Raw genomic sequence first — 22389 nt, forward strand, 5'->3', positions numbered from 1 at the left:
TCAATCTCTGAATTAGAAGACAGAGTTGAAAAAATCAATCAATCAATCAGATAACCAAAAAGAAAAAAAATTTAAAAATAGGAGGAAAGCTTAAGGGTGCTGTGGGACAACATAAAACATAACAATATTAGAATTGCAGGTGTGCCAGTAGAGGCAGAAATGGAGAAAGGAATAGAGAACGTGTTTGAAGAAATAATGGCAGAAAACTTCCCTAACCCGGTAAAGATAAAAGTCACACAAGTTCATGAGGCACAGAGAATCCCTAGCAAGAAGAACCCAAACAGGCCCAAGTGGAGACACATCATAATTAAAATGCTGAAAATCAAAGAAAAAGAGAGAATTTTAAAGGCAGCAAGAAAAAAGAAAACTACTACCTACAAAGGAGTTCACATAAAGCTGACACCTGATTTTTCATCAGAAACTCTATAGGCTAGAAGGGAATGGCATGATGTACTCAAGGTAATGGAAAGCAAAAATCTGATATCAAGATTACTATATCTAGCAAGACTATCATTCAAAATAGATGGGCAAATAAAGAGCGTCTCACACACAAAAAAGCTAAAGGAATATATCACCATGAATCCAGCAGTACAAGAAATGCTAAAGGGATTGCTGTAATGAGTAGAAGAAACAGAGAGAGAAACCTAGCCATACAGAATTAAAATGGCAATAAATAAGTACCTATCAATAATAACCCTAAATGCAAATGGATTAAATGCTCCAATCAAAAAGCATAGGGGAGGTGAATGGAAACAAAAACATGACCCAACTATATGCAATCTACCAGAGATCCACATCAAAACAAAAGACACACAGAAGATGTGAAGGCACAGAAAAAATTTTTCCATGCAAATAGAAAAGAAAAAAAAAAGCTGGAGTAGCAATATTGATATTAAACAAAATAGACTTTTAAAAAAAGGCCATAACAAAAGACAACAAACGTAACTACATAATACTAAAGGGATCAATCCAACAAGAGGATATAACCCTGGTAAACATATATGCACCTAATGTAGGGCCACCGAAATATATAAGAAAACTTCTGGGGGACTTTAACAGAGAGATTGATAACAATACAGTCATAGTAGAGGATTTTTAACCCCACACTGACTTCACTGGATAGATCTTCCAGAGAAAAACTTAACAAGGAAACGGAGACTCTAAAGGACACAATGGATCAGATGGATTTAATTGACATTTATAGCATATATCACCGCATTGCAGCAGAATATACGTTCTTCTCAAGTACACATGGATCATTCACAAAGATAGACCACATATTAGGACACAAATCAAGTCTCTACAGGTTCAAAAAGATTAAAATGATATCAAGCATCTTCTCAGATCACAGTGGAATGAAATTAAAAATAAACTACAGTATGAAACACCCAAAACATTCAAATGCATGGAGGCTTTATAGCATGTTATTAAAGAATGAATGGGTTAACAACAAGATCAAGAAGGAAATAAAAAACTTCCTAGAAACAAATGAAAAATGACCACACAACAAGCCAAAATCTCTGGGACACAGCAAAAGCATTCCTGAGAGGGAAATGCATAGCACTACATGCATACCTCAAAAAAAACAAGGAAAGTCAGCAATAAACTATTTAATCCTACAACTTAAAGAAATAGAAAGAGAACAACAAGAAAAGCCCAGAGTAAGTAAAAGAAAGGAGATAATAAAATTTAGAGCAGAAACAAACACTGCACAAAACAAACAAACAAAAAATACAAAAACTCAATGAAACCAAGAACTGTTTTTTTGAAAGGATAAACAAAATTGATAAACCATTAGCAAGACTCACAAAGAAAAAAAGACAGAAGACACAAATACATAAAATCAGAAACGAAAGTGGAGAAGTAAACACTGACAACACAAAAATACATAGGATTGTAAGAAAATACTATGAACAACTATATGCTAACAAGCTGGACAATGTGGATGAAATAGACAAATTCCTAGAAAAATATAATCTCCCAAACCTGAATCAGGAGGAATTGGAAAACCTGAATAGGCCAGTAACAACTGAAGAAATAGAAACAGTAATAAAAAAAAAAAAACCTACCATCAAACAAAAGCCCAGTTTGGACAGCTTCAGAGGGGAGTATTACCAAACATTCAAAGAAGAACTAACACCTATACTCCTCCAACTATTTAAGAAATCCAAGAGGAAAGGACATGCCCAAATTTATATGATGCCAGCATTATCCTAATTTCAAAACCAGATAAACACACTACAAGGAAAGAAAATTACAGGCCAATATCCCTGATGAACACAGATGCTAAAATCTTCAACAAAATATTGGCAAATCGCATCCAGCAATATATTAAAAACATCACACACCATGATCAAGTGGGATTTATTCTAGGGATGCAAGTCTGGTATAATATTCCCAAATCAATAAATATGATACATAACGTAAACAAACTGAAAGACAAAAATCACATGATCATATCAATAGATGCAGAGAAAGCATTCAACAAAATCCAATACTGGTTTCTGATAAAAACTCTCAATGAAGTGGGAAAGGAGAGTACATCTCAATATGATACAGGCCATATATGACAAACCTAGAGCCAACATCATACTCAATGGGCAAAAACTGAAACTATTTCCCCTAAGAACAGGAATAAGACAGGAATTCTCACTTTCACCACTCCTGTTTGACACAGTTCTGGAAGTGCTAGCCATAGTGATCAGACAAGAAGAAGAAATAAAAGGCATCCATATTGGAAAAGAAGAAGTAAAACTCTCATTATTTGCTGATGGCATGATATTCTACATAGAAAATCCTAAAGGCTCTATCAAAAAACTACTACACTTAATGAATATAGCAATAGAGCAGGGTACAAAATTAACACCCAGAAATCTATGGCTTTTTTATACACCAATAATGAAATCTTGAAATATTTCTCACAGAAAGGGAAACTAAAAAAACAACCCCATTTACCATTGCAGCAAAAAAATATTAAGATACCTAGGAATAAACCTAACTAAAGAGGTAAAAAACCTGTAGTCGGAAAACTACAGGACATTGAATAAAGAGATAGAGGAAGACATAAACAAATAGAAACATATAATACATTTATGGATTGGTAGAATCAACATCATTAAAATGTCCATACTACCCAAAGAAATCTATAGATTCAATGTGATCCCCAATTAAAATACTAAGCATATTTCACAAACCTTGAACAAAATCTCCGTAAATTCATATGGAATAAAAAAAGATCCCAAAGAGCTGCAGTAATCCTGAGAAAGAAGAACAAAGTTGGAGGAATCACAATACCAGATATTAAGCTATATGACAAAGCCACTGTTCTCAAAACTGCCTAGTACTGGCCCAACAACAGACATATAGCCCAATGGAATAGAACGCAGAAATAAACCCAACCCACTATTCTCAATTAATATTTGACAAAGGAGGCAAGAGCATACAACGGAGTCAAGATAGTCTCTTCAATAAATGGTTTGGGAAAATTGGATATATATATGCAAAAAAAAAAAAAAAAAAAGAAACTAGACCACCAACTTACACCATATACAAAAATAAACTCAAAATGGATAAAGGACTTAAAAGTAATATGAGAAACCATAAAAATCTTAGAAGAGGCCATAGGCAGCAAAATAGCAGACATATGTCATAGGGATATCTTCACCCACAAAGCTCCTAGGGCAATGGAAACTAAGGAGAAAATAAACAAATGGGATTATGTCAAAATAAAAAGCTTCTGCACTGCAAAAGAACCATCAACAGAACAATAAGAAGGCCACTGCATGTGAGAATGTATTTGCCAATGTTATCTCCATAGGCTTTTCTTTTAACTCCTTGCAGGAATCACAGCCCTCTTGGACTGTCAATTGAGTTTTGTTTTCAGACTCCTAGAATTCACTACTAGGTTGCTGCTAATAACATACACCTGAGGGAGGTATTGCAATACCTGCCTGTAAGGGCAAGAGCCATCTAGGACTGCCAATTGGGTTTTCTTTTCCAAATACGAGTGGAGTCTCACATCTCATTTTTTATTCCCATGTCAGCAGCATTTAGTATGGCTTATTACTCCTTTCTTTTCTTTCCTTTTTTCCCCCAGAATCAGCAGAATATAATCAATTCAATGAATGAAGGAATGAAAAGAGGAATAATAGTATCACCTAATAATCATTAACCTTTCTTTCTTGATGCGCTTTTAAAAACTTGGCTCCAATAATATCACACTCTTTTGTTGTTTCTCCTTTATCATTTCTTGTTCCTTATGGGTTTGCTTTATTGATTTCATTTGTTATTTTGGTGCCGGTACTAAATGTACAGTCCTCTTCTCTATTTCCCTCAGTGATCTTATCCAGTCTCATGAATTTTAATTGCAGTTTACATCAATGACTACAAATTTGTATCTCTAATCCTTGTTTCTGAATTCCAGATTCTTGATATATCCCCACTCCCACATGGTGCTTTCATGTCCTGCTCAAATCCTTTTGGGCTCTACCTCTCAGTTCATGGGGCTCAACTTCCAACTGCCAGTATCTGTAACTGTTTGCTAAAGGACTTTTTCTGAATACTGTGCCCATATACACAGAGTGTCAGAAGCACCAGAAAGTCCACACATTTTGTGGTCAACTCTCACTCATTGACTTATGAGGGTTGGTATGTGATTATGCCAGCTCCCTGCATTTAGAGTATTATAATCTGACCTATGTTGCACACTACCTTCAGAGTCTCACTAAGGAGTGAACTCCACTTAACCACAGTGGTAACTAACCTGCTAGAAAACACACTGTTCATTTATTCCCCTCATTTTCCTGTCTCCTGCCCCCAATATCCTAGTGATGTGTCCTGTTTTGTGTCCTGAATCAACACATTTGTTTTCTAATCTTTACCACAAAGTTTACTTCTGGGGGAACCGAGACAAAAACATATATTCGAGATACCTCAATATATTGAGATAATATTGAGATATCTCAAAGTTAACATGTGAAGACCAAATATCTTATTCTTCCAGATGCCAGTTAGCAGGGTGGCGGAAAGGGAAAGAAGTACACACGTCTCCATTTCCGAACTTCGTTAGAAGGTGGACACATTATTTTAGATGAAGGTAACTCAGCCTTTGAGCATCACAAAAGGCCCTCACTCCCTCACAGGAGATGCCTCTGTAGCATGCATGGGAGTAATAGCCTGAGCCCAGCTTTTCGCTAATGACTTGTGATATTTAGTCAAACTACAAAGTCTTTTTTCTTTAAAGGAAATTACATGGAACCTGTTGGTGATGACATAAATATTTTGTGTGTCCGAGCCAAGTCCTTAAGCAGCAATAAACATAACCCTTAATAACCCCTATCCCTAATTATGGTTCCTAGTCATTTGGTCCTGTCCAAAATGTACAGGACATTTGGTCACATTAAAATATATTTTAAGTTGGACCGTGTCAAAGTATACACACTTCCCCTAGCCATTGTAGCTCAGTTGATTGTGAGCACAATTCCATGCACTGAAAGATCACTGGTTTGATTCCTATTCAGGACACATACCAAGGTTACGGGTTAAAGTTTCTTTCTCTCTCTTTCCCTCCATCTGTCTCCCTCCTTCAACTTTCTTTCTATTTAAAAATAAATAAATGATATATATATATATTTTAAAAACCTACCAATCTAAGAAATTATGCTTGCATTCAAATAGCCCATGATGTTTGTTTATACTTCTGCATTACAAGATTAAAACATAAAAATGCTATCATGTTGTATTGGTCCAATGTTTGTGTTGTTGCTGTATTGTCAATAATAACTTCTTACCTTGGTAGCCTGGTTGGCAATGACACTTGGGGTAGGTGGATGGGTCAGGGCTCAGATCTTGCAGAAGAGTATGATTTATATTTACTATGTACCAAATGTCTCCATGGATGTTTAGGTCAGAAAAAATATCAAAGACCTTTTAGCATGGTGCAAATGTCCCGCAAGACTAATGACCATAGCTGTGACTGCTGGACTCCGTGAATATTTGCAGAGCTACCCAGAGATAAGGAGTAATGTAGCTGTATAGTTATAGAACCGATTCTGTAAATCTAAAATTGTGGCACACATGTCCTAAGGCCCAGATATAACATTACTTTGTGCTATTCAATTTATTTTTGTACTATTAATCTTTCCTAAAGCAAATAATCTAGAATGCTTCATTAAAGACTTGTGTTATTGAAAAATGTAATCACTTTAGCATAGCCTTATTTCACCTATAAGTGGAATACTCTAATTCTGAAGGCACAAAAATTTGATATTGCCTTTCATTTAGAAGACCTTGGAAAACAGCATTTTCTTAATTTACTTAAGAATCACAAGAGGTCTCACTAACAATTCTGACTCCTAGACTTGTCCAGTTTAGCTTCTGATCCAGTATGGCTAAGAAGAGAACCAGGGAATTTTATCAAATATCTGCTCCTTCCTCTGCCTCTCTTATTTTCTCTGGATGCAAGAGGTATTTAGCAGTCAGTTAGATCTGATAACTAATTGTTTTTTCTGGTTACAATAAGCCAACATCTGGATAGGTGGCATTGGTCTAAATCAACTAGTACAGTCTCATCACACCTCAATTCTGTCAGTGCACAAATTCTTTCATGAATTCCCAGTATTTCTAGATATTGATACAGAACTCAAGTAAAAGGATGTATTTTAATAAACTCACGTCTATTCCCATATACTGTCTTGCTGTCAGACTCACAGTAAGGTATTTTCCATCACTTTAAGAACACTCTTTAATAGAAAACAACATTTTATTTTTCAAGTTTGCATTACACTATTTGTAATAGTTTAATGTGGCGGATAAAACCCTCACAAAGATTTTTTATGCACTCACTTTTATAACTCAGCACCAATTAGCTATAAACAGCTTTAAAATATCATCACTAGCTTAAATTTACAGAATTGTTCTTATGATTATGAGAGTCTGCATCAAGTTAAAAGTCTGCACAGCAAAAGAAACAACTAACAAAATGAAATGAAAAAAAAAAAACAACAACATACAAAATGGGAGCAAATTTTGTAAACTAAATAATCTCCTAAGAAGTTAATATGTGAAATATATACAAAACAAATACAACTCAATAACCAAAATAAAGCAAATTAAAAATTGACCCCACCAGTTTGGCTCAGTGGTTGAGTATCAACCTATGAACCAGGAGGTCATGGTTCAATTCCAGTCAGGACAAATGTCCGGGTTGCAGGCTCGAGCAGCAGTGTAGGTTGTGCAGGAGGCAGACAATCAATATTTGTCTCACATCATTGATGTTTCTATCTCTTCCTTTCTCTCCCTTCTTCTCTGAAATCAATAGAAATATATTTTTAAAAAATTGTCAGGGGAGTAGTGCCTGTGCTGCTCAGTGGTTGAGTGTGGACCCTGAACCAGGAGGTCAAGAAGTGATTCCAGGTCAGGACAAATGTCCAGTTTGTGGGTTTGATCTCCAATAGAGGGCAAGCAGGAGGCAGGGAAATAGATAACTCTCATCATTGATGTTTCTGTCTCTCTCCCTTTCCCTGAAATTAATAGAAAAAATTGGCAGGGGATTTCTACAAACATTTTTGATGAAGAAGACATACAAACGGCCAACAAGTACATGAAAATGTAGTGGAAAATCTTCAGGGAAAACCCAATCAGATTCACAATGAGTTATCACCACACACCGGTTAGAATGGCTATCATCAAGAAGACTACCAAGTGTGAAGCAAAGGATATCCTTGTACAGCATCGGTAGGATTATATGTTGGTATAGCCAAGATGGAGAACAGAATGGACATTCTTTAAAAATATAACTGCCATCTAATACAGAAAAAATACCACTTCTTGGTATATATTCAAAGGAAGTGAAAATAGAATATGGAAGAGATATCTACACTCCCCTGACCTTTGCGGCATTTTTCATAATAGCCAAGACACAAAAATAACTTATGTCCTTCAACACATGAATGGATAAAGATGATTTTATATACACAATCATATGTTATTCAACCATGAGAAAGAAGAAAATTCTTCCATTTGTGAAAACATACATGGTTCTTGAAAGCATCATGTCAAGTGAGAGACATCAGACAGACAACAATAAATACTGTATAATAATATAACATACATGGAATCTTAGAAAGCTTAATTCGTAGACACAGAGAGTAGAATGGTGATTATGAGAGTCTTGGGATTTGGGAAAAAAGGATATGTTGATCACAGGGTACAAACTTGGAGTTAAAAGATGAATAAATTCTGCAGGTCTGTAGAGCACTGTGATTACAGTCAACAAAACAGTTGCTAAGAGACAAGATCTTAAATGTTCTCACCACAAAACAGTAATGATTCTGTGATGTGGTAGGAGTTTATCTAGTGCTATGGTGTTAATCTTATTGTAGTACGTAAATGTATACAATTAACATGTTGTACAACTTAAAACCTCATAATGTCTATTTAAATTGTATTTCACATTCACTGCTATGGAATTGTGAGCTTAGAATAAAGGGTCCCAGGCACAATCTAAAAAAACCAAATAGTCTTATGTGCTTTATCACCAGTAAGATTTTCCAATTAATTTTTATTATTTCCTTCCCTCATCACAGGGAATCCAGGGCCGTGGTATGCATTCTCTTTATACCGGGATCTAATCTCCTTCCTAATTTACTAAGGAATCTTTCTGGGTCTTGTGACCGAGGACTGCAGATGCTCCCACCAGTCGCTGACCTCTGACTCGTGGGAGCAAGCTAATCTACAAGATAGTTGACCTGCTGATGGCGAGGTTGGGGCTTTAATAGGTAAAAACCTTATAAAAGAATGCATTGGATAGTTCTGCCTCCAGAAACTACCTCATTTTCCCATAGGCCTTTGGTTTCCTAATTCTGTTTTTCATGCAAAATGAGAAGACATTTCTAACCAAATAACTGTGGTTTTCCCAGTAGTAACCTTACATTCTGTTTTATGAAAGGAGCTTTTAAATCATAAATAATTCATCCACTTATATATTAACAGTGATGAATTTATTTGGTAATTCTATATTTATGTAAAAATATTCAGGTTGATTAAAAATGTTAATAACTCACCTGGAAACTCTTTATTTTTTGCTCATTTATTTATTTATTATTTATTTACTAGAGTCTCAATGCACAAAATTCATGCAAGAGTAGGCCTTCCTTCCCCCCGCTGCCGGCACTGGCTTCCCTCTGACACCCGGGACCCAGGCTTCCCTTGCAGCCCCAGCTTCGTCCAGAAGATCATCCTGAAGGACATCCAGTCTAATTAGCATATTATGCCTTTTTTATTGTTATAGATTGCTTCTGTTTTGTTTTCAGAAAGGACAGTTGGTATACCTCCATTTGTACAGGTTTTAAAAGGATTTTCCATTATTTCCTCTGGTCCTCACCACAACACTCTGAGAGGTCCGATGACTACTATTATCCCCTCCTACCAGTAAGGAAATGGGCTTAAAGATCTCTGGACAATTAAATTGGTTACTTCCCTGTAAGCTGCCCTGTGTTCTTTACTCTATGCCATGCAGCAATTATATTTTAAATATCTCTAAGTTGGCAGACTCCTCTTTAAATATAAATTATTTAGCCATGTGTTAAGCTATGCTAATTTGTTAATGCACTCTATTCTAAAAACATAAAAAGGTAGAAGCCATGCTATGGTAAACCTAAGATTTCATGTCTCAGTGTAAAATTTAAAATTAAAAAAAAATAAAAATAAAAAAAATAAATTGTATTGTACTAAAAATAACCCCCTCCTAAGGCCAAAGTTGTTAAGGAAATGTAAAATAAAAACACAATGAGATACTACTCTATACCTAACCAAGTGGCTAACATCATAAAGCCTAATCACACACACCAAATGTTGGTGAAGGTGTGGAGCAACTGGAACTCTCAGGCACCACTGGTGGGAATGTAGAGCAGGACGATATTTTGGCAAAGAATTTGGCAGTCTCTTTGAAAATCAAAACCTTGTAACCTTACCAACTCCCCTGTGTTCCAAACCTTCCACTGCTAGGCATTCACCCAAGTGAAATGTATGCATGTGCTTAAGAATGACACATATATGAATATTTGTGGCAGCTTTATTTTGTATATCTGCAAACTGGAAATAATGTAAATGTTCAAGGACAGGCAAATGAATAACAAATTATGGCCTATCCATACAATGGATATTAGTCAGCAATAAAAGTAAGGAAGGACTGATACACACGACAACACGAATGTTTGTCAAAATAATTTTGCTGAATTACAGAGAATCCAGGGTACATATGGCACAGTCCATCTATGAAAAATTCTAGAAAAAGCAAACTAATCTAAAGTGATAACAGATCATCAGATGCCTGGGGAGAGGGGAAGGGAGGAACAGGCGGAAACTTTGGGGGGTGATGAATATGTTGACTATCTTGATTGTGAAGATCATTTCAGGGGTGCATACTAATGTTAAATCTACCAGACTGCACAGTTTAGTACGTGAAATTTATTGTATGTGAATTATACCTCAGTATTGCTGTTGGGGAAAAAATGTTAATTTTAGTTTTTGTTATTTTTTGCTAGTATATATTGACCTTATATTCTGTGATTATGATGCATTCCTTCTTCATTATAGTAATTGTCTTTTAAAATATACACTTCTTAGGCTATTCTGCATTAAACATTTGCTAATAGAAACTATGTTATTTCTCTTTTACTTCTCTTTTTATATCTTATACGCCCCTGCCCTTCTGCTTTTTCTTGTTCTCTTCTTTATGCACCGTCTCAAACCTCCTCTTCTTATGGGAAAGCAATCAAAACCACAGCATAAATTATGCAGTCTGCTGTGATACCCTTCATCACACTGTCTAGTTATATTTTAGTCATTAGAGTTTTTTTTTTATCATGAATACCTGTCTATTGAGCTGGTCATATGATTTTTTCTTTTAATCTGTTAATGTAGTGAATTACATTTCTTAGTATTCAAATGTTGAATCAGCCTTAAGTTCTGGAAAATCCTACTTTATACAAATCTTTAAAAAATATTGCTGTATTCAAATCTCTGATATTTGGTCAATGAATGATACAGCCCTTTTATAAAACAGATTTTCATGAACTATTTGAAAATGCTTCTGTCTTTATTCTATGCTAATCTGGTACATGCACTTGTAGGCATTTGTACATAACAAACTTTTTAACAATTGCAAGCAGCAATTTTATTTTAATTCTCTTTTTTTGTCTTTCTTTCTTTCCTTCTTCCTCCCTCCCTCCCTCCCTCCCTCCCTTCATTCCTTCCTTTCTTTTTTTTTTTTTTTTTTTACAAATTAGCTAATTTATGATCTGATAATATACATAATTTTTTAAGGTCCCTCACATACTAAGCCACAGAGCTAAGACCTGAAGCACAGTTGTCTGGCTCTATTAGTGGATTCTTTTGTTGATATTATTAATCATCACTGGATCATATTTATTCCGTAGATTTTTTGAGAGAGTAGGAGGGATTTGAAGATAAAGAGAGAAACATAGATGTGAGAGAGACACATGGATTTGTTGCCTTTCCCAGATGCCCTGCTAGGGGCTGGGGATCAAATCTGCAACCCTGGTGTGTGAGCTGGATGCAGGATCAAACCTAAATACTTGAGTGCGTGGCCTGATGCATTAACCACTGAGAAAAACCGGACAAGCTTGGCTCTGGAATCTTACTAGTAAGACTAACTGTCATTATCACTTTAGAGTTTACTTTCCTTCTTTTGAGACTGGATCACAGAAATCTGAAACAAGCTGAATTTCCAAAATAAGAAGTGTGTGAATAAAACTATCCACAGATTGGTTTGTGTATACTTCAACTAACTATGAAAGGTCTTGTTTAGGGAAACAGGAAGAATGATATAATAGTGACCCTGAGATTGTTCTGTGGTTCTAGCTGTCACTCTCCAATATAGCTGCATGTTATTACCATCTTAGAAACTTTTAAAAAATACTGGTTACTAGGATCTCATCTAAAAAATTGAATCGCAACCTTGGGGAAGGAACATGGGCAGAGGTATTTTACAAAATTCTCCACGTGCTTCTCATAGCTATCTATGTTTTAAAACTAGGGAGGTTCCAGACATATTTGCAAATTGTACTTTCTGACATTCTTATCCTGCCTTATCTACTGATCCTACACAGCTCCCTTGCTTAGAAAGGCTTCATGTTTTGTCTATGTTAGGATCTATAGACATATTTATCATTTTGTCCCCTCCCCATTCATTATGCCCATCAGATAAAATTGTCCTCTAAACTTTCTGCTGCAGGAATAGCTTTGAGGACCTCTGTGTGTGGCCATTTCCCAGTCACTGCCAGGGCTTATGATCCCTCTGTGTATTATCTCTCCTGACATTTGCTTTCCTACATGGCAGTATTTAAAATACACTCCACAACATAGAGGAGCTGGCTGAGGCTGCACAAGTAAACAAGACATCCACAGTCTGCCTTTGTATTGTGTCTTCTTGAGGTGGGTAACATGGGCATACATTGTTGTGTTTTCTTTTGTACAGTATGGCTGTCATAACTGTTCCAGCTGTGCTCCTTCTAAGATTAATTGTTCCTGGTTCTCTGAAGGCTAAAATGAGCATTCAAAAGGGCATGTATTCTTAAATGCTACAGATCTCTTGAGCTTTATTCCATATGTATTGTTTAACATGTTTACTTTTAATTGACTTGGGTGCAGAAGGAAAAAAGGGAACAGTTTTCCCTAACCAAAAAAAAGGGGTTTAGCATGACTCAGTGGTTGGAGTGTTAGCCCCTGGCCCTCATCCAGAATCTCTAGTCTTCCATTCCTGGACAAGGGCAAGTACCTTGGTTGCAGGTTCTATGGTGGCCCTGGTCTGGGCAACTACAGGAGGCAACCAATAAATGTCTCTCTTGCATAAATGTTCACTCTATCTCTCTATCTCTATCTCTCTCTCACTCCTTACCTCCTTCCCTTTCTCCCTTTCACTCTCACTGAAAATAAATGGAAAAAATATCCTTGGGTGAAAATGGAAAAAGAAAAGAAAAAGAAAATAGTAGGGAAGTTTAACACCAAAGGAGTGTAGTCTCTTCTTTCTCAAGGTGGAGGATCCAGGACGTGGCCCCACTGGTTGTGTTCATTGAACTCTTTATGGGACTTTGTCATAAACATTCTGGTTTCTTTACAACTTTCTAAGGAGTTCAAATAGCTAACTTCTCATTGAATATCAATGTCAGCTTTATTATCATCATGTTGGCATTTCCATTTTCTCCTGGTTCAGTGCATTTGCAATCCTGGATAGAGTATTTATCAAATCCTAGAAAATGCAGGCAAGATTTGGTATCATCTAGGAACAAAATTGGTCGTCCATTTGGTTTAGAATCCCTGAATTGATAAACCCAATGGACAACAGTGCACATGAACCTTTGAGTACATTGATGGATTTTTTAAAAACCAAATTGCAAATGGTTAAGAAACTGTATAGTGGATTTGAATGGCCACTGGATACTGGGGCAGGGAAATTCATCCTGTTTCCCACCTCTAGAGCTGAAGTACTTGAAGAATCCTTATCTTAGGAGTTAGAGGTCATATTTTCCAATGGAAATGGCTAGAATAATCTCTCTAGGGTCTGGGATTTTTAGTTATCAGTCCCAACATCAAATCCTTACCTTAGGCAAACCCTCTTTGATATCTCTTGGGGCAATTCATCTGCTTTGAAATTGAGAGTTGTTTATTGTGAGGCAATTGCATAAACATTGGAAACAACATTAGAATAATCAGTCTCTATTAATTCCCTTTATATTGGAATGATGTTAGCAACTTATTATCTTTCTTACTCTTCAGTTTCTTCATCAAAAACTGTCAGTAACAAAATGATACCTTCAAATGAAGGTGTTGTTGGGTTTAAATAATACAATGTTTTTTGAGACAAAGTTAGACCTACTGTACAAATTAGCACTGTTTATAGATTTGGCAATTTGACTTTCCTATCAACAGTCAATGCCCAGAAGGCTCACTCATGCCATGTGGTGTCCTCATGGAAAGAACTGCATCCATGTCTTCTCACAACAGATGTGGAAATATCATTGGAGATACCAAGTAATTGAATGTATTTTATTTGTGCAGGAGCTAAATTGGCCAAAATCTCTGATTTTATGATGCAGGCAAATCACCTCTCACTTATTAGGAAATGGAAAACATTTCAGTTTTGTACATTATTATAAAATGAATTGTTATATGATAAAATTCTTATAGTAAAATTGGTATGTTACAAAGTAAAAACCTAAGTTATTACCCTCTCCAGAGAAAATACAGAAATTCCAGCAAACCAGGAGCATACATATTTATGCCTATATTACTCCTTTTAATGATCTGTATAGTACTCTACTGTGTGTAAGTACAGAAAATAATTCAATCTTGTATAATACTTATAAAAAAGCATGTACATGTTTCCAACTTTTGTAATTATAGATTATGCATCAGAAAATAAATAACCTTGTGCACATGTATTTTATTAAGAATTTTTTTTGAAAGAGCAATTTTTGGTTCACTGCAAAATTGAGAGAAAGTACAGAGATATCCTATATCCCTATCTCTCCTGCCCTTACACATGCATAGTTTCAACCATTATCAACATGGACAACAGGATGGAACATTTGTAAGAATGATGCAAACACATTAACACTTAATATTTACACAAAGTGTGTAGTTTATGTTACAGTTTACTCTTGGTGTTGTATAGTCCATGAGTTTGAACAAATATATAATGACATATATTAATCACTATGGTATTGTGTATTTTTACTGCCCTAAAATTCCTTTGTGTTCCACCTATTCATCAATCCACCTCCCTACACCTGACAACCACTGACCTTTTTACTGTCTCCATATTTTTCCCTTTTCCAGAATATCATAGAGTTGGAATTATACAGTATGAAGCCTTTTCAGATTGCCTTCATTCACTTAGTAACATACATTAAAGTTTCTCCAGCTATTTTCATGACTTGATAGCTCTTTTTTTTTTTAGGTCTGAATAACAGTCTACTGGCTGGATGTTCCTCGGTTTATTTATCCATTCAACTACTGATGGACATTTTTATTGCTTCCATTTTGGGCAATTATGAATAAAGTTGCTCTAAACATCAGTGTGCGGGGCTTTTTTTTTTCCTTTTTTTTTTCTTTTTTGGTGGGCATAAGATTTCAAGTTCTCTAGGTAAATATCAAAGAGAATTATTGCTGGATTGCATGGTATATAAGTTTAGTTTTGTAATGACCTACGAAACTCTTTTATCAATGGTTGTTCTATTATGCATTTCCACCAACAGTGAAAGAGAGTTTCTGTTGCTCCACATCCTTGCAAGCATTTGGTATTGTCAATGTTCTGGAATTTGTGCATTCTAATCGGTGTGTGGTGCATTTCATTTTACAATTTAATTTCCTTGTGGATGTATCAGTGGAGAATATTTGCTTATTTGACATCTTTATAACTCTTTCTGGGAGGTACCTGTTAAAGTCTTTGGCCTATTTTTAACCAAGTATTTGTTTCTGTTTTTCTGAATTTTAAGATTTTCTTTGTATATTTTGGATAACAGTCCTTTCACCAATGTGTCTTTTGAAAATATTTACTCCCAGATTGTGGCTTGTCTTCTCATCCTCTGACTATCATCTTTTACAGAAGTTTTTTTTATTAAGTCTGACTTGTCAGTTATTTTGTCCATGGATCATGCCTTTGGCATTGTATTTTAACAGTATTCACTATTCCCAAAGGCATCTAGGTTTCTCCTATCTTATTTCCTAGGAGTTCTATAGTATGCATTTTACATGTAGGTCTGTGATTCATGTTGAGATACTTTCTTGTGATGGGTATAAGGTCTATGTTTACATTTATTTTATTGAATGTGGATATACAGTGGTTCAGGCATTAATTTTGAGAAACTATCTTTGCCTCATTGTATTACCCTTGCTCATTTGTCAAAAAACATTGGGCTACATTTATGGGGGTCGGTTTCTGGAATCTCTGTTCTGCTCCATTAATCAAGTTGTCTCGTTTCTTGCCAATAACACCTGACTTGATTATTGAGTTAGCTATAGTAAGTCTTGAAGGTGAGGAGCATCAGTTCTCCAACTCTGTTCTTCTTTTTCAATACTCTTTGGCTATTCTGTTTTTGTTTTTTGCCTTTCCATATAAACTTTGGAATGGGTTTAATAGAAGCCACACAATAACTTGCTGGGATTTTGATTGGGACTGTATGGAATCTATAGGTCAACTTGGGAGTAACTGACATCTTAACAGTAAAGAGTCTCCCTACTCATGAACATGAAATATCCCCCCATTTATGAGTCCTCAGGCTCGGTAACATAAAATCCATTCTTCATGCTTCAGCACATTTAGTATGAACTAATTTCGTCAGCCTGACTATTCAGAGTCTATTTTAAGTCAGCTGGGCTATCCTGATTTGATCTCGTTTTCTTCACTTATTCCTCAGATCAAATGATTCAATATAAAATTTATTTAGTGCATTGTACCGTGTAGTCTCAATTTCACTCCTTAGCTTTCTTTCTCTCATGATCTTATTATTTCCACGTTTTACTCGGGCCTAAGTTCAAAGGTGTCTGCCTAATATTTATCTGGGAGCTTTATATATATATATATATGTTATTGATTTTTTACAGAGAGGAAGTGACATCGATAGAGAGTTAGAAACATTGATGAGAGAGAAACATCGATCAGCTGCCTCCTGCACACCTCCTACAGGGGATGTGCCTGCAACCCAGGTACATGTCCTTGACCAGAATCAAATCTGGGACCTTTCAATCTGCAGGCCGATGCTCTATCCACTGAGCCAAACCAGTTTTGGACATTTGGGAACTTTTTAAATATTCCTGGTGGTGAAATTGTACTCTACCTTATGAGATGTTCCCATTGGGGGGAATTGGTTAAAAGAAACATGGTAACTCTCTGTACTATTACTTACAGTTTTATGAGACTCTCCATTTTTCTCAAAATAAAAAGTTTAAGAAACCATATCTCCAATTGAGTCGAATGTGCCCCTAGTGTTTCAAAATATTAAAGGACTATATATGGATGTAATTGCAGTTCCCAAAATTTATTGTTCTCTTTCTTACTTTGATTCTTCTTTTTTTCCAACTGAATAGCTTGAAAAACTTTCACATCTCGTCTCTATTTTAGAGTTTTAAAGCACTGTTTATTACTTCATCCCTACCCCATATTTTTGAGAATATGATAGTATCGTCCCTAACCTCCTACTGAGGGAAGACCTATTGGGAAACATTTGAGTGGCATCTCTCACGACCTGTTTTACACAAAAAACCTCTGACTTACATTATTATGAGCCTTCTATTTTAACCCCATAGAGCTCCTCAACAGCAAGCCAGTAGAGGAGAATCCTCAGCTGGGTGAAGGTGGTTGACAAAGAAAGGGGAAAAAAATAGGCACAGTCTCCAGAGCTCTAGGCCTCAGGCTCCACTGCCTCCTGTTTCAGGGAGGTTGGGTGGGGAATCTATGGGCTGGCCATGGTGTGCAGCATTGCTGTGAGGCCTGCTCCAGGTCAGTCCTTCCTGAAATGTTTCTATATTCTGAGGAAAACAGGAGATTCCAGTTCCCATATTTCCTAAAGTGGTGTCAGGCCTCTTTGGGCTGAGCCAAGGTTTGGGAATGAACAGCTCCTTCTTAAGTGTGCTGAGAATGTGTCCTGCTGTTTCTCTCAAGTCTCTAAGATGCCTTCTCTTCCCATGTATGTCCCTTGATCCTGTGGGTTTGGGCAAAGAAGAAAGGGAAAAGTCCAACATAGTCAGGTATCTAGCGGGGTAGCAGGCCCTTCGTTTGTAAGAAACTTTCAATTGCAAATAGGAAATCTGTCTCTGTGTCATGTGTTGTAAACATCCCTTTTGGGTTTCTTCTACAGATTTGATAAAATGTCCTTTTTCTCATCATTGCTCAAAATTATTTTCATCACTGCGTCTGTATTTCCTCTTTATTCTGGTGAGTACATTTTCTGTTCTGGATGAAGCAATTCACACATCTTAGAAAATGCTGGAGACAATATCTATTCTGTAACAATGGAGCAGATTCTTTCATTTAGTTTGTAATACTTAAACTGGCAAAATGAAAGCAGGCATGTTACAAACTCCCTTTTAAATTATATCTGTGGGTTATTTCTTCTCATTTCCACCTTAGAGACATGGAGGCAGAGAGCTGGGTTAGAATGAGCAGTAGAACTTAGTTTTTTGTTCATTTACGACTAAAGATATTTACCTAATTATTATTTTGGAGGTCAGATTCCATGTTTGCTAAATGCTGATTGTAGGGAGTAATGATGTCTCCTAGATAGGATAATCTTTGGCAATCTGATTTGTTGTTTGCCAGTTCTGAAGCCACTAAAGTCACAACGTTGTATTAGGTGAGAATTCATTCAAAATTTATCTTCCTTTACTGCAAGAAGAATGGTGAATTTGAGTAAAGGAGCTGTGATGCATTGATTTGGATCCTGATCTTAGAACTGAGTACTATTTTATGATGTACTAATTGCTTCATGTTAGGTGACCTTAGGCAAGTCATATTAAGTGACATTAAACAAGGCATTGTCTTCTCTGAACAGGATGTCTCAATTGTTAAAAAATTAATAAAAAGAACTATGGTAGCTTCATAGGAAAGTTTGATTTTTACTGCAAAACACTTCAAATTATTTTTCACAGATGAGAATAATTTGGAATAATATTTCCAGATTTGGATGTATTTTGTGAAATACTATTTTGATATTATCACAAAAGGCTCACCTGAGAACTTGGGGGTACTGAGTAGGCAACTTATATACAATTTTGCTACAAAAAAGTATAGGTTCTTCCACCAGAGACTCTGATTTCTTTCCCTTCTTCTTATTTTTACATTTTCTTTTGTGTGTTGCAGAAACCTTTATTGCATCACTAAAACGCAGTCCTGGGGAGGTAAGTTAATACGTATTAATTTGGAAATTAAAAAAGCTTTTAATATTTTTAAGATATTTTTTATTTATTACAGAGAGGAAGGGAGAGGGAGAGAGATACAGAAACATCAATGACGAGACAGAATCATTGGTGGGCTGCCTCTTGCATGCCCCACACTAGGGATGCACCCTACAACCTGGGCATGTGCCCTTACTAGGATTGGAACCGTGATCTCTAGGTTCATAGATCCATGCTCAATTACTGAGTGAAACTGGCGGGGCAGCTTTTAGTTATTTTATATTGTAAGTTTCAACAGCAAATTTCACCAGACAGCCCTGCCAGTGTTGTTCTGTGGTTAAATGTTGACCCCAAAACCAAGAGACGCCTGGTTCAATTCCTGGTCAGGGCACAATCCTAGGTTGTGGGCTTAATATCCAGTAGAGGGTCTGCAGAAGGTAACTTTTTGATGTCTCTCTTATCATTGGTGTTTCTATGTCTCTAGTCCTTCTCACTTGTTCTTTTATAAAAAAAAATTCACCAATAGAAATATGCAACAGAATGATCCTTCAAAAGTTTTTATTTAAACTGTGCCATTATTGTGCTAAGTTCAATAAATAAAATCTAGCCAGCCATATAAAAATAATTGGTATTTTGGACAAAATAAAATATCCCATTATTTCAAAGAATACATTATTGGGCATCCTTGTTATGTGCAAGTACCTGATAAAGGTTACAGTCTATTTAAAGTAGAATTATTTCTTTAGCAAAATAAGAGGATTGCAAAAATTATCCACTGAAAGGTGGATAAAAAAGAATAATCTTCATATATTCATAGAGGAGAATTTTATAGAGGGGAGAAACACTTAAATAGATAAAGATTACAAAGACATTTCAAAAGTCAGTAGTCATGTAAGAATACACACTATAATTTTTATTTAAGTAAAATTAAGAATAGTGACATTACTAACCAAATTTTACATAGATATGTATGAAAATATTTACATATATGATTATATACATATGCGGGGATAATCTGCATGTATCTGATTCTCCAGTAGTTAAATCATTGAAAAAGATAGGGACATTATTAAAATTCCTTTTTACTATTTTTTGTGGTATGAAATAATGGGGAAATCTGATGCAGGTATGAGTAGAAGTGAAATGAGAGTGGTTACATTATAAAAATATATTCAACCATTTGTCTGCTTTTTAAAAATGATATTGGGTTTGTAAAAATATATCAATAAAATTTTATGACTAAGTAGACTGTGTATTTCCAAACCACGATATAGAATATTTTCATTCCATTTGGATGCATGGAATCTTGTACTAAGGTTAAAGACATTTTTTTGGAAAAGTTCATTATCTGACAAATTTTATGTTGTTCTTTATGTTTGACAGCCAGACTGTAATGTATATAAATATCCATTACATATGTGCACCAAAGAATTGGATCGAGTCTGCGGAACGAATATGAAAACTTACTCCAATAGATGCTTTTTCTGCAGTGCAATGTTGTAAGAATATAAGACTAAATATTGGCTCTTCCAAAATAATGAGGAAACCATCACAAGATGATAGGAAAACCCATGTTTTAGAAAGTCTATGCACAGTATTAGTATATATGGAAAAATTTGTACTATCTCAATAAATGCTACAGAATCACACTGGTACCTTTCCCGGGATTTCTCATTTGCAAAAGCAGATTTGTATTTGACCTCTCAATATATCTGCTGGATATTCTGGAAATGTACATATCAATTAATTTAACCACTAGGACTTACGAATGAGTCTATGCCCTATATATTGACATCTGAAGTCCATATGCTAACTGATCATCTTTGTGATGTAGCAACCAAGCTACAGGAACATAACTGAGTAACAATCACTACTTGACTACAGAAATTTGAAATCCATCACAATGGGCCTATTCCTGCTAGGACGGGACTCCTCTGAGGGTCAACCTTGTCTCTGAACTCCATGACAGACTGTGAACCTTCCTTAGACAGCAGGGCGTTCTAGCACACTTCCTCCCAGCCTCCTTTCCTATGTGCTTCACTCCAAAGGAGTCTGCAGTCTAAAGGTTCAGCCAGCCTCCCTACTTTCCTCTTCATTGTCTCTCAAAATTATTTCCTCTTATTTGATCCCCAAAACGTGGCTTCTACTTCCAGAGAACCATCAAAACAATCTCCATTCCTCTCATCTCTCCAGTCTGGGTGGTTTCCACGACTGAACCAGGACTGACCATGTAGGAAGAGCCAAGTAGCCCCAGTTGAGGGAAGGATGTGTGAAGGTTCTGGGGAGCATGTGGGTCCCAGTTGGTTGTGGAGGTGGAACACAGCTTCTCCACATCATGCTGCTCATTTACAAGCACTTAGTGCATCATCCAGGGAATTTTAAATGCTGTTTATAATGTCTCGTTCTCTTTTTCTTTACAGAGAAAGTAAGGGATCTTTTGGATTTAAGCATTATGGGGAATGCAACTGACTGAGCTACACACTCTTATGACTTTTATGGCAATCCTATTTTCCAGTGAATTCTACAGCCAATCAGAGTCTTTTCAATCAGGGTGTAAAATTCCTATGTGACAGGACAAAGCCTTGTATGCTATACAAGATAGAATATAGAGTGTTGAAAATTGCCTCTCAACACTAAGAACTTTTGACTGATTTTCATTCTCTGTTCAATTATTAAATAGCAGTTGAAAAACTACCTTAATCGTGTGTTTGATAATATAAAACCGAATGAAATTTACAATCATAAATATTTCAATCAATACAATGTTAAATAATATTATCTTTATTAAAAATACAACCTTTTGTTGATTAAAGCATATGATTACTTTTGGTAACTACTTTCAAAGGTAAAAAAATAAATCATTATCTGGGTGTTCATTAAAATTACAGACACTTAGGATCCTCTTTATCAGAAAGAGTCAAAGCCTCTAGGAGAGGGATCTAGAACTTGAATTCTAACAAGTACCCAGGGTCAATCTTACAATCACGAATATTAGGCCACATGGATTTGTATTCTAAAACATATGCCTTATCAAAAATTGAATGAACTGCAAAATCTATTCAAATATATTGTATGATTTCTGAGGCTTGGGTTAAAATTACATTATTTTCTTTGTCACTCACAAATCAATCAAGACAAAGATTGTTAGTGTACTTGATATAATCTAGATCTAAGGGCCTTATTAGATACTAAAGGCACAGTGCACGGATTCGTTCACCGTTGGGGTCCCTCGACCTGGCGTGTGCCTTCCTGCAATCGAGGACCCCTCCGGGGATGTCCACAGTCCGACAACTCTTGAGGAATGTTGTAGTATGCAAGGCGGCAAGCGGCCAGTGAGGAGCCTGAGCCCAGGCCAGGCACCATGCTGCTCCTGCTCATTCTAGCTCTGCTGTACCTGCCTCCCTCACTCTCAGTAGTGCTGCTGTGGAGGCAGAAGAGGCTCACGCTACCACAGCTGCACTTGCCAGCCATGAG

The sequence above is a fragment of the Myotis yumanensis genome, unplaced genomic scaffold, assembly GCF_028538775.1.
Source record: "Myotis yumanensis isolate MYYU_CA2020_CCGP unplaced genomic scaffold, mMyoYum1.0.hap1 SCAF_5, whole genome shotgun sequence".
Classification (NCBI taxonomy): domain Eukaryota; kingdom Metazoa; phylum Chordata; class Mammalia; order Chiroptera; family Vespertilionidae; genus Myotis; species Myotis yumanensis.